The sequence below is a fragment of the Oncorhynchus kisutch genome, unplaced genomic scaffold, assembly GCF_002021735.2.
Source record: "Oncorhynchus kisutch isolate 150728-3 unplaced genomic scaffold, Okis_V2 Okis02a-Okis13b_hom, whole genome shotgun sequence".
Classification (NCBI taxonomy): domain Eukaryota; kingdom Metazoa; phylum Chordata; class Actinopteri; order Salmoniformes; family Salmonidae; genus Oncorhynchus; species Oncorhynchus kisutch.
Window position 1 is genome coordinate 275,526 of NW_022261979.1, and position 12,879 is coordinate 288,404.

The window sequence follows — 12,879 nt, forward strand, 5'->3', positions numbered from 1 at the left end:
TCTGTTCTAACTCCTCCCAACACTAGAGGTCTGTTCTAACTCCTCCCAACACTAGAGGTCTGTTCTAACTTCTCCCAACACTAGAGGTCTGTTCTAACTCCTCCCAACACTCGAGGTCTGTTCTAACTCCTCCCAACACTCGAGGTATGTTCTAACTCCTCCCAACACTAGTGGTATGTTCTAACTCCTCCCAACACTAGAGGTATGTTCTAACTCCTCCCAACACTCAAGGTCTGTTCTAACTTCTCCCAACACTAGAGGTCTGTTCTAACTCCTCCCAACACTAGAGGTATGTTCTAACTCCTCCCAACACTCAAGGTCTGTTCTAACTTCTCCCAACACTAGAGGTCTGTTCTAACTCCTCCCAACACTAGAGGTCTGTTCTAACTCCTCCCAACACTCAAGGTCTGTTCTAACTTCTCCCAACACTAGAGGTCTGTTCTAACTCCTCCCAACACTAGTGGTATGTTCTAACTCCTCCCAACACTAGAGGTATGTTCTAACTCCTCCCAACACTAGTGGTATGTTCTAACTCCTCCCAACACTAGAGGTCTGTTCTAACTCCTCCCAACACTAGAGGTCTGTTCTAACTTCTCCCAACACTAGAGGTCTGTTCTAACTCCTCCCAACACTAGAGGTCTGTTCTAACTTCTCCCAACACTAGAGGTATGTTCTAACTCCTCCCAACACTAGAGGTCTGTTCTAACTCCTCCCAACACTAGAGGTCTGTTCTAACTCCTCCCAACACTAGAGGTCTGTTCTAACTTCTCCCAACACTAGAGGTATGTTCTAACTCCTCCCAACACTAGAGGTATGTTCTAACTCCTCCCAACACTAGTGGGAGCAGAGTTGAGACATCCAGAAAAGTCATTCTGATCTGTGGCTGCTGACCCACATGAGGCAGGTTGCCACTGATCACACACACACACACAATGGGCCTGTTGTTCTCTAGCCCAGCGGCTGAGGGTAGATATGCTTATCAGAAGGAGAGAGAGAGAGAGAAGGAAAGAGAGAAAGAGAAAGGGGAAGGGGTCTCTCTACTCTCTCGGTCTCCCCATCTCTCATCCCCTCACACAACAGTGGGCTGGGTGAAATAACTGACATGTGAAAAAGATGTGAGCCACTGTGAAAGGGAAAGCTAGGCCACAATAGGCCAGTCCAATAGAAAGCTATCCTCTGTTGGTCTGTAGGGTGAGTGGAGTAGTACTGCTCTGCTCCCAGTTATCCCTCTAAATCCTGTCTACTCCAGGCCTTCCTGACTTAACCAGCTCTGCTCTGACTGGGGCACCCAGCCAACACACACACACACCATACGCACAGCACACATGACAATGAAACACACTCACTCACAAAGCAGACAGACACACAGAGACATACTCAATCATTCACAGACAGACAGACAGACTGAAGACTCTTGTGATTGTGTGTGTGTGTGTGTGTGTGTGTGTGTGTGTGTGTGTGTGTGTGTGTGTGTGTGTGTGTGTGTGTGTGTGTGTGTGTGTGTGTGTGTGAGTGACTCAATGAGTCAGCAGAATTTGGACATTACATTTCCTCTGAGGGGGGGACACCATGGAAACCAGGCCTTTCCTGTGGGGGTCGTATCTAATGCTAAAACAGATGCTGAAGGAGAGGCGCACACATAGGGTGGTGGGCCGAAGCCCCGTCGAGGGAGGAGATTATTTTTTATATACGACTGTAAAACTATTTTATGATGACTATAACATTTGTTGGCACCTTCAATTCCTGCACATTTTCTCATAAAAAATATTTCAACACAAATTTGCCCAACTGTTAAACTTGGAATCAATCAGAACTCCCATAAACACCCCTCGTGATGAAGGCAGCCAATGGCCTGCTTCTATCTTCAATGTAAACACAGCCTCTTGTGAAAACTCCAGCTGTTGCCTGATCAACAGGAACAGATATAGCTCGCTCCCCAAGACTGAAACAAGATAAATATCTGTTTTTGAGGGCGCAGACTTTGTTAGCGGGCCGAGACGGTGGCACTGTATTATCCTCAAAGCGGGCAAAGAAGGTGTTTAGTTTGTCTGGAAGCATGACGTCGGTATCCATGACGTGGCTGTTTTTGTTTTGTAGTCCGTGATTTCCTGTAGACCCTGCCACATACGTCTCGTGTCTGAGCGGTTGAATTGCGACTCCACCATGTCCCTGTACCAGCAGTTCGCTTGTTTGATTGCCATGAGGATGGAATAATTACACTATTTCCCATCAATGAATCGGCTAAAAAGCATTATTTCGCAATGTTTTTTAAAAATTATATTATTATTCTTGCCTACGGCAACTTTATTTAATAAACTTTTCTATTCTTTTCCTGGACAAAAGCCAGTTAACAGAAACCCTGACACACGTACACAACCACACATACACACGTACACGTACACAACCACACATACACACGTACACATACACACGTACACAACCACACATACACACGTACACAACCACACATTCACACGTACACAACCACACATACACACGTACACATACACACGACCACAGCACACATTGTCAGGAGGGGAGGGGGGTGAAACTAGGCCCAGTGTCCTCACTGTTGAGGACACTGGAGGCTCTGCCTCTATGTCTATTAGGAGGCAGAGAGGACCGGAGGATATCTGGCACAACATCATCTGAATACTAATCTGCAGAACAACACAAACAGCTGAAAAACAAACTGCAGAAAAACTGGATGAAGAACTGAATCAGTCATTTTGGATAAGGGGGAACAGCTTGTCTTGAAGCTCTGGGAAACCCAGAGAAACATTAGACTAGAAACACTGTCCATCTGACTGGTACATAGTACACACTGTCATCTTCTGTCTGACCTCACCCTAAACATGAACCACTAGTCTACCATTATGTCCTGAGTCTCTCCATCATAAACATTCTATTCCACCATTTAAGAGAGGAGCACCATAAACATCACAAGGCTTTACACTCCCTTTAGAGCTCTGAGTGGTTTCTGACTTCTACACTCCCTTTAGAGCTCTGAGTGGTTTCTGACTTCTACACTCCCTTTAGAGCTCTGAGTGGTTTCTGACTTCTACACTCCCTTTAGAGCTCTGAGTAGTTCCTGACTTCTACACTCCCTTTAGAGCTCTGAGTGGTTCCTGACTTCTACACTCCCTTGAGAGCTCTGAGTGGTTCCTGACTTCTACACTCCCTTTAGAGCTCTGAGTGGTTCCTGACTTCTACACTCCCTTTAGAGCTCTGAGTGGTTCCTGACTTCTACACTCCCTTTAGAGCTCTGAGTGGTTCCTGACTTCTACACTCCCTTTAGAGCTCTGAGTGGTTCCTGACTTCTACACTCCCTTGAGAGCTCTGAGTGGTTCCTGACTTCTACACTCCCTTGAGAGCTCTGAGTGGTTCCTGACTTCTACACTCCCTTTAGAGATCTGAGTGGTTCCTGACTTCTACACTCCCTTGAGAGATCTGAGTGGTTCCTGACTTCTACACTCCCTTTAGAGCTCTGAGTGGTTCCTGACTTCTACACTCCCTTGAGAGCTCTGAGTGGTTCCTGACTTCTACACTCCCTTTAGAGCTCTGAGTGGTTCCTGACTTCTACACTCCCTTTAGAGCTCTGAGTGGTTCCTGACTTCTACACTCCCTTTAGAGCTCTGAGTGGTTCCTGACTTCTACACTCCCTTTAGAGCTCTGAGTGGTTCCTGACTTCTACACTCCCTTGAGAGCTCTGAGTGGTTCCTGACTTCTACACTCCCTTTAGAGCTCTGAGTGGTTCCTGACTTCTACACTCCCTTTAGAGCTCTGAGTGGTTCCTGACTTCTACACTCCCTTGAGAGATCTGAGTGGTTCCTGACTTCTACACTCCCTTTAGAGCTCTGAGTGGTTCCTGACTTCTACACTCCCTTTAGAGCTCTGAGTGGTTCCTGACTTCTACACTCCCTTTAGAGCTCTGAGTGGTTCCTGACTTCTACACTCCCTTGAGAGCTCTGAGTGGTTCCTGACTTCTACACTCCCTTTAGAGCTCTGAGTGGTTCCTGACTTCTACACTCCCTTTAGAGCTCTGAGTGGTTCCTGACTTCTACACTCCCTTTAGAGCTCTGAGTGGTTCCTGACTTCTACACTCCCTTGAGAGCTCTGAGTGGTTCCTGACTTCTACACTCCCTTTAGAGCTCTGAGTGGTTCCTGACTTCTACACTCCCTTTAGAGCTCTGAGTGGTTCCTGACTTCTACACTCCCTTTAGAGCTCTGAGTGGTTCCTGACTTCTACACTCCCTTTAGAGCTCTGAGTGGTTCCTGACTTCTACACTCCCTTTAGAGCTCTGAGTGGTTCCTGACTTCTACACTCCCTTTAGAGCTCTGAGTGGTTCCTGACTTCTACACTCCCTTGAGAGCTCTGAGTGGTTCCTGACTTCTACACTCCCTTTAGAGCTCTGAGTGGTTCCTGACTTCTACACTCCCTTTAGAGCTGGTTCCTGCGTTCTATTACAGCATATAAGAAAGGAAGTAACTGAGAGGCTTTACTAGAATGGAAAACATGACTAACATCATGTGAACTCTTGACTATAGAAAACTATTGCATAGGCGGGGTGAGCTCTTGGTTCAATACAGCATCTTGGTGCCCCTGGGTGGGGCTCAGGTGGCGGACACTGACACACAAAATAAAAAAAGTTACATTTACCAAATGCTTCAATCTGAAGCAATTTAAAGTAATGTGTGCACACATGGAATTCACTATCCTGGCAATGGAAGCGCCATGCTCTACCTACTGAGCTACAGATGACCAATCAGGGCTGTAAAAAAAGGTTTGTAAAACCTGACGTTTATGGTTCTCCTGTCTTAAATGGTGAGACACACACAGTCATCTCACAGTGATTCCTTGGTGGCATCACACCCTCCCACATGGTGTTAGTTAGCCTTGGCGAATTATCAACCTCACACAGCAGAGACACACTACCCAGCCAGAACATATGTGTTGACCATAGAGTGTGCGATAGGTGATTCCTGCATGTGTGTGTGTGTGTGTGAGAGGAGAGAGAGAGTATGTGTGGTTATATATATATTACAGTGGGGAGAACAAGTATTTGATACACTGCCGATTTTGCAGGTTTTCCTACTTACAAAGCATGTACATTTTTATCATAGGTACACTACAACTGTGAGAGACGGAATCTAAAACAAAAATCCAGAAAATCACATTGTATGATTTTTAAGTAATTAATTTGCATTTTATTGCATGACATAAGTATTTGATAACCTACCAACCAGTAAGAATTCCAGCTCTCACAGACCTGTTAGTTTTTCTTTAAGAAGCCCTCCTGTTCTCCACTCATTACCTGTATTAACTGCACCTGTTTGAACTCATTACCTGTATAAGACACCTGTCCACACACTTAATCAAACAGACTCCAACCTCTCCACAAAGGCCAAGACCAGAGAGCTGTGTAAGGACATCAGGGATACAATTGTAGACCTGCACAAGGCTGGGATGCTGGTCAATCACCTTCGGTCTGGGGCTCCATGCAAGATCTCACCTCGTGAGGCATCAATGATCATGAGGAAGGTGAGGGATCAGCCCAGAACTACACGGCAGGACTTGGTCAATGACCTAAAGAGAGCTGGGACCACAGTCTCAAAGAAAACCATTAGTAACACACCACGCCGTCATGGATTAAAATCCTGCAGTGCACGCAAGGTCCCCCTGCTCAAGCCAGCGCATGTCCAGGCCCATCTGAAGTTTGCCAATGACCATCTGGATGATCCAGAAGAGGAATGGTAGAAGGTCATGTGGTCTGATGAGACAAAAATAGAGCTTTTTGGTCTAAACTTGCCGTGTTGAGGAAGAAGAAGGGTGAGTACAACCCCAAGAACACCATCCCAACCTTGAAGCATGGAGGTGGAAACATCATTCTTTGGGGATGCTTTTCTGCAAAGGGGACAGGACGACTGCACCGTATTGAGGGGAGGATGGATGGGGCCATGTATCGCGAGATCTTGGCCAACAACCTCCTTCCCTCAGTAAGAGCATTGAAGATGGGTCGTAGCTGGGTCTTCCAGCATGACATCGACCCGAAACACACAGCCAGGGCAACTAAGGAGTGGCTCCGTAAGAAGCATCTCAAGGTCCTGGAGTGGCATAGCCAGTATCCAGACCTGAACCCAATAGAAAATCTTTGGAGGGAGCTGAAAGTCCGTATTGCCCAGCGACAGCCCCAAAACCTGAAGGATCTGGGTCTGTATGGAGGAGTGGGCCAAAATCCCTGCTGCAGTGTGTGCAACCTGGTCAAGAACTACAGGAAACATATATTCTCTGTAATTGCAAACAAAGGATTCTGTACCAAATATTAAGTTCTGCTTTTCTGATGTATCAAATACTTATGCCATGCAATAAAATGCAAATTCATTACTTAAAAATCATACAATGTGATTTTCTGGATTTTTGTTTTAGATTCCGTCTCTCACAGTTGAAGTGTACCTATAATAAAAATTCCGGACCTCTACATGCTTTGTAAGTAGAAAAACCTGCAAAATCGGCAGTGTATCAAATACTTGTTCTCCCCACTGTGTATATATATATATATATATACCTACACTGAGTGTACAAAGGATAAGGAACACCTTCCAAACATTGAGCTGCACCCCCCTTCGCCCTCAGAAAAGCCTCAATTCGTTGGGGTGGGGTCTACAAGGTGTTGAAAGCGTTCCACAGGGATGCTGGCCCATGTTGACTCCAATGCTTCCCACAGTTGTGTCAAGTTGGCTGGATGTTCTTTGGATGCTGGACCATTCTTGATACACACAGGAAACTGTTGAGTGTGAAAAACCCAGCAGCGTTGCAGTTCTAGTTCAAAGGCACTTAAATCTTTTGTCTTGCCCACTCACCCTCTGAAAGGCACACATACACATTCTACTGTATGTCTCCAGTCTTAAACATCATTCTTTAACCTGTCTCAACATCTTCATCTACACCGATTGAAGTGGACTTACAAATGACATCAATAAGGGATCATAGGTTTCACCTGGAATCACCTGGTCAGTCTATGTCATGGAAAGAGCAAGGAAAGAGTTCCTAATGTTTTGTACACTCAGTGTGTGTGTGTGGAGCTGGCAAGGCTCCCCAGTGGCACAGGCTGACCTGACCCACTTCTGCTTGCAATTCTATCCCTGATATGACCCTATGAGCAGCCAGAGGACACACACAACACACACACACACACACACACAAAGCCTGAGAGGCAAAAACCGTAACATCCTCTCTCTCTCACGCCACCCCTCTGCCTCACTCCTCTCTCTGTATCTCGCTCCTTCTCTCTTCATGGTCACTCTGAGTTTACAATCAGTGCCTCTGCTATCTGATCTAACTATGACAAACATCCGGAAAAAACCTCCCAGGTAAGGAGTGTGCAGTATATCAGTTTATATCAGACCATCAGATCAGAGAGAAGAACATGATAAAGCAGACTGGTAGAGTGAATGTATCTGATCAACACTGCACTAGGATTATGGAGAGCCTGTGGTAGCCTAGATGCTACAGACGTCTCTGAAAGATGCTAGACACAATCTTCATAAATAAGGCCCTTCTAAAATTCAGAACCTTTTGAAGATGAAAAATAAAATCAGAGTATGTTTCATTTATGACATCTTCCTATTCCGAAGGTCAGTCAATGTTGAAATCCAAAACCCAGTTTGATTTGAGTGTTTTTAAAGTACATTAGCTAAAAACTGACTGATCAAATAGAGAATCGTTAAGCTATTTGCTGATGTTTGCCTGACTAGCCTCAAAGTCAAGAAAAAACCTCCTTGTGTCAAAACTGTTCTTTCAATATGAATATCTTGTAAAACAGGGCTGTGTGTGTGTGTCTACATGTAACGTGCGTTGTTTGAAGGAGACCAAGGCGCAGTGTAATTTGTGGTCATCATATTTATTTAAATGAGAACCAGCAACAAAATAACAAAGTGAAACCAAAATGAACGTACCGTTCCGTAGGCTACAAGAGCTGTACAAAAACAACATCCCACAACATAGGTGGGAAAAAGGCTACCTAAGTATGATTCCCAATCAGAGACAACGATAGACAGCTGCCTCTGATTGGGAACCACTCTCTGCCAAACACAAAGAAATACATAACATAGACTGCCCACCTCACATCACACCCTGACCTCACCAAATAGAGAAATAAAAATCTCTCTAAGGTCAGGGCGTGACAGTACCCCCCCTCAAAGGTGCGGACTCCCGGCCGATATAATGTTACGTGCAAAGTAGGCTTACCTGGCAGAAGTATATCATGAGTAAGTATATCATTTCTATCTATTATTTGTTATTTTCAAACTTCAAACCATGAAAAGAGCAGCAGCAGTAGCTTACAGAACCATGGCTAGACTGGCACATTAGACAGCACATTCCTCAGCACATTCCTCACTTGATAGATGCCAATTAAAGGGGAATTACACTCTAAAATAAAAATGTGTTCGTTTTCTTCCAGACCTAAAAAAAAGTTTTGGGATGTGATTTAACAGAAGATCACATTTCATTGTTTCTCTATGAACAATGGTAATTTTGAGAGTCAAAAGCCACAACAATCTAAAACCAGGAAAAATACAACTGAGAAAACAATTTTGGAAAATATAAAATGTATTTTGGTTGTTTATGAACCATTGTATGACCAGGTTGACAGAAAACATAGTGTACAAGAGAAAGTAGTGCACTAAGGACCTGGGGAAGAGTTGCAGAGGAGTGGAGAACTACATGCCTATTTGAAAGCTAGAAAATAAATTGCAGCTCGCGACATGTTTAAAAAACAATGAAGAGAGAGAGAGAGAGAGAGAGAGAGAGAGGGAGAGAGAGAATTCTCTCTGGCAGCAGCTTGCCTTTTAGCCATCAGAGGTATAGCCCCCTATGTGTGTCTGAGTGATGCTGTTGTTGTTATTATGACATCATCTTATTAGCTAACATCAGTAGCGTTGTGGTGCGATCATCTGAGATAATCTCATTGTCGTGTCAGTTGCATCGATCAATACTGGGGATCAACAGGAAATACAACAGTACATCCTTCTTCCTTCCTTCTAACTATAAAATAGATAACCATCCAATTCATCCCGTTCTGGACAGAAGTTGTTCTTAGGCACAGATCTAGGATCAGCTTGCCTTCCCCAAATCCTAACTTTACCCATTATGTGAAAAGACAACACGACCTTGGATCAGCATCAATATCCAACTTAATCCCACTCCTAGTGTTGTTCCCCTGTCCCAGCCTTCGACACAGGGAGTTAAACTAGGCCTAGGCTACATGGGCCAGTGATGAAGGTCAGTCTGAGTTATTAATATGGGATTCTGGTAGGTAACCTAGCGGTTAAGAGCATCGGGACATTAACTGAAAAGTCGCTGGTTCGAATCCTCGAGCCGACTAGGTAAAACATCTGCCGAGATGCCCTTGAGCAAGGCAATTAACCCTAATTGCTCCTCTAAGTCTCTCCGGATAAGAGCGTATGCTAAATGACTCAAATCTACAGGCTGCAGTGATATAGGTCTCTGTGGGTCAGTTATAATGATACAGGGTTTAGATATCAGGTGATACAGGGTGACTCCTCATCCCCAGTCTGCAGGGTTCTGTGTTCCGGCCACGGACCAGAGGGAACAATGGCATTCTTGTGCTGGGAGCTCCAGGTGGCTGGGGAAACCCAATCCTACCCAACCCCAGTCACCCAGTTTGAGTTTGAGCCTGCCTCACTGGCACAGCTCAGGGTGAACCAACGCTGCCTTCCTCCAGAGAGACAGCGCAGAATAGAGCTATTGTTCCACCAGAGCAACTCCAAACTACACACACTCACTAAATCCACTCTCTTAGAGAAACACACAGACAGACTCAGAAACACACACACACACCAAATAGGGGAGCACATCTGCTGTGGTCTGGACCTGAACACGCAGCAGGACAGGAAACACATCATGCAGACGCCACGGCCTTGAATTGAGGAACATGATTCATTTCCTGTGAATGCTGGACAGTAATGCCTAAAAACAGGGCTTGGCTATTGGCTAACCCACAGCATTTCCACTGTAGAAGGGTAGTAAACATGACACAATAACTTTCAGTCTCACTGAGGGGGGATTCAAAACATGGCACAACATCGCCAGACCGAGGACTTAGAGGGGCTTTGAACATCAAATGCCTGAAGTCACACATGGTTTGAGAAAGGGTGTGTGTGTGTGTGTGTGTGTGTGTGTGTGTGCGGTTCAGCTGCAGTCGTCACTCCAAGCTCAGCTCTCTGCTGCTGTAAGCAATAACACAGTGTTGTGTTTCAGTGTACACAGCCATCCATGCCCTCTGGCCACATTGTGCTCTGGGTAGCGGGGGGCCCATGCTAACAGATAAGGCCAGATAGTTTCCCTCCAGCGCTGCTCTGTTCTGCACATGTTCTCCTATTGTGCAAGCCAGAGCCACAGAGCCTGGGCCTCATCCACAGGCACAGAGTATAAATAATGGATGCCCATCTCTTCCTGCCCCTGGAGAAACATGACAGACTCATTTCATTCCCCTACATCTTCATCTGCAGCCAGAGAGTTACAGGATTGATTGTGAATCCATTTCCTTATCTATCAGATGTATAATTACAGCACTGTGAGTGCACGCTCACTGGCTCGCTCTGCTCGCATACAAAGACAAACACTCTCTTTCACACACAGAAACACACACACACATAGACCTGCTCTGGCCCGGAATCCACATACATTAACGCGCCTCTATAAAAGGTCCCATCCGGATTAGGTTACGTGAAATGTAATCAACTTCAGGCCTATTGTAGAGCACGAGCTGGAGCTGGGAGAGGCATGCATGGCTATAGGCCTCGTTCTGGACCGACTCCAACTGACTCAGAGTTCACAGCTGGTGGTAATAAGTCATAGTCATATTTAGTTGCTCTTATACATGTGTTGTAACGCTGTAATTACTATTGTAAAGATGTTCATTTGTTACACTAGTACTTTTGATGATTGCATTATACTAGAGTTGGTTGGAATAGGGGCTGTTACTTATTGCATTTGTGTGATAGCTACCCAAACCACTCCATTACAAGGCTATTTAAGTAGGCCTACTGACATTAATACAGACACGGGGAGCAACTAACAATAGGCTACATGAAGTGCTAGTGACTAGGCCTAAACCTTGGCTTACTTTCAGGTCAATGCTATTTTGTGATAAGTTATTATTGAGAGCAATATATCATCATAACAAGGGCATTTGTGAGTAGTTAGACCATTCCATCCAAATGCTCACAGAAAATAAACATTTTGGGGACAGTTTAAGCAAAGACTAGATGTTTTACTTGCTACAGTAAAATACATATTTCAGTAGAATAATTGATGACAGCATGAATATTGAAATTACACAGCAGCTTTTCATGTACAGGCATATATTTCCTGTCGTGGTCTACAGATGTCCAACACAACATCTCCAGCCTTCCCCCAGCGGACCATGTGACCGTTAGTTACCGTTACCTGGCCAGACGCTGTCAATCATCGACAACGGCAGTGCTTGCTTGCCAGCTAGCTGGTTATGGATTAGCTAGCTCAATTACCGACTGGTTTAGCATAAACAACACAATTCAACACCACTTTTCCAGCAATACATGTCGGGTATTATTTGCTAACATTTAAATACGTACCTTTTGAATGAAAACGGAGAAATGTATGTGGTTTCTCCTGTGTAGCCGAGGCTTGATTATTTAGCGAGTCGCATTCCGTATTCCAACGAACCCCCTGCTGATCTCGAACCAGTCAGATGTGCTTTGACGAACAAAATCTCCCTTGCTTGTTATAACACGCAGCTAGCCAGCTTTAGCTAGATAATGGTGTTTAAAACCATACCCAATCTAAAACTAGCTCGATGCCAAGGGCAACTGAAAACTAAATCCAGTATTATGGACACTAAACATCCAGGAAGCTAGACACGTCGACTAACGTTACCAAGCTAACTGCCAAAGACGAGATGTTCGCATGCGCTAGCAAATGGAGTGTCTGACTCTGCTCCAGTCGATGTGTGATGAAGAGATCAGTTGTACCCCAAAAATAATCCGAGAAGAAGAGGTCATTTCCATGTTCGAAAACTGCGACTTAAAAAATGTCGTGCGAAACGGCGTCCATTGAAAACATCGTATTATACTGTTAGGTCAGTACGTGATAGCAGAGCATTTTTGCCGAGTATGAGAGCTGGTAGCTTGTGTGTGTAGGCAGCACTCGGCTCGGGTTCAGAAAGCCCCTGCGGCAGTCGGTCGGGCGGCTGTCGGTTGCAGAGCACCCAGAGGCAGCATCGCACCCAATGACTGTGATCCCGATATGAAAGCATCCTCCCTCTCCAGCCCAACCCGGAAGAAAATTACAACACTGCAGTAACGTCATTCGTAATATACTGGTGGCTTTGAAATGGTTTACACATTTAATAAGGATGACTTATTAAGAAAAGCATATGCGACTTTTTAGCTGTAATAGCCTACTTGGGTCAGATGAACAAATTGGCCTATTTTGTTGCTATTCATCAAACTCAATGTAATAATGCCCTGCCCCTCTCTCAAGAATAGTCTAATTCAAGTCCTGTAGCGCCATCTACACGACCCATTTATGGAGATTGTTCAATCTCCTATTTCCACTAGAGTCCTGCATGGCAGGGGCCTAGTTGTAGTTGGTTCATTTACTGGCTATAGGCCCATTCTATCCAGTCTAAGAAAATTGCTTTAATTCTCAATGCTGTGTTGTGTTTCATAGGTTTTCCTATGGGTGTTTTCCTATTGGGTGTAAATAAGAATAGCATGTGAATTACATTTTAATAACACCTGTTGGACACAATGTACAGCTCATTCAGGAAGTATTCGGACCCATTGACTTTTTCTTAAGGTAATCCTTATTCT

At 44.8% G+C, this 12,879-nt stretch overlaps 1 protein-coding gene across 2 annotated transcripts in view; it reads right to left on the reverse strand.

Moving 5' to 3' along the window:
- galnt1 (UDP-N-acetyl-alpha-D-galactosamine:polypeptide N-acetylgalactosaminyltransferase 1) overlaps window positions 1–12,313 on the reverse strand; it is a 71,537-nt gene extending 59,224 nt beyond the window's left edge. Inside the window, exon 1 of one of the 2 annotated variants that reach the window (XM_031812197.1) lies at window positions 11,641–12,312. The gene's annotated coding sequence lies outside the window, so the exon portion shown is untranslated. Of the gene's footprint in view, window positions 1–11,640 lie in introns of both variants that reach the window. The other variant, XM_031812198.1, reaches the window with a different exon arrangement.
- Between the last annotated feature and the right edge of the window lie 566 nt (window positions 12,314–12,879).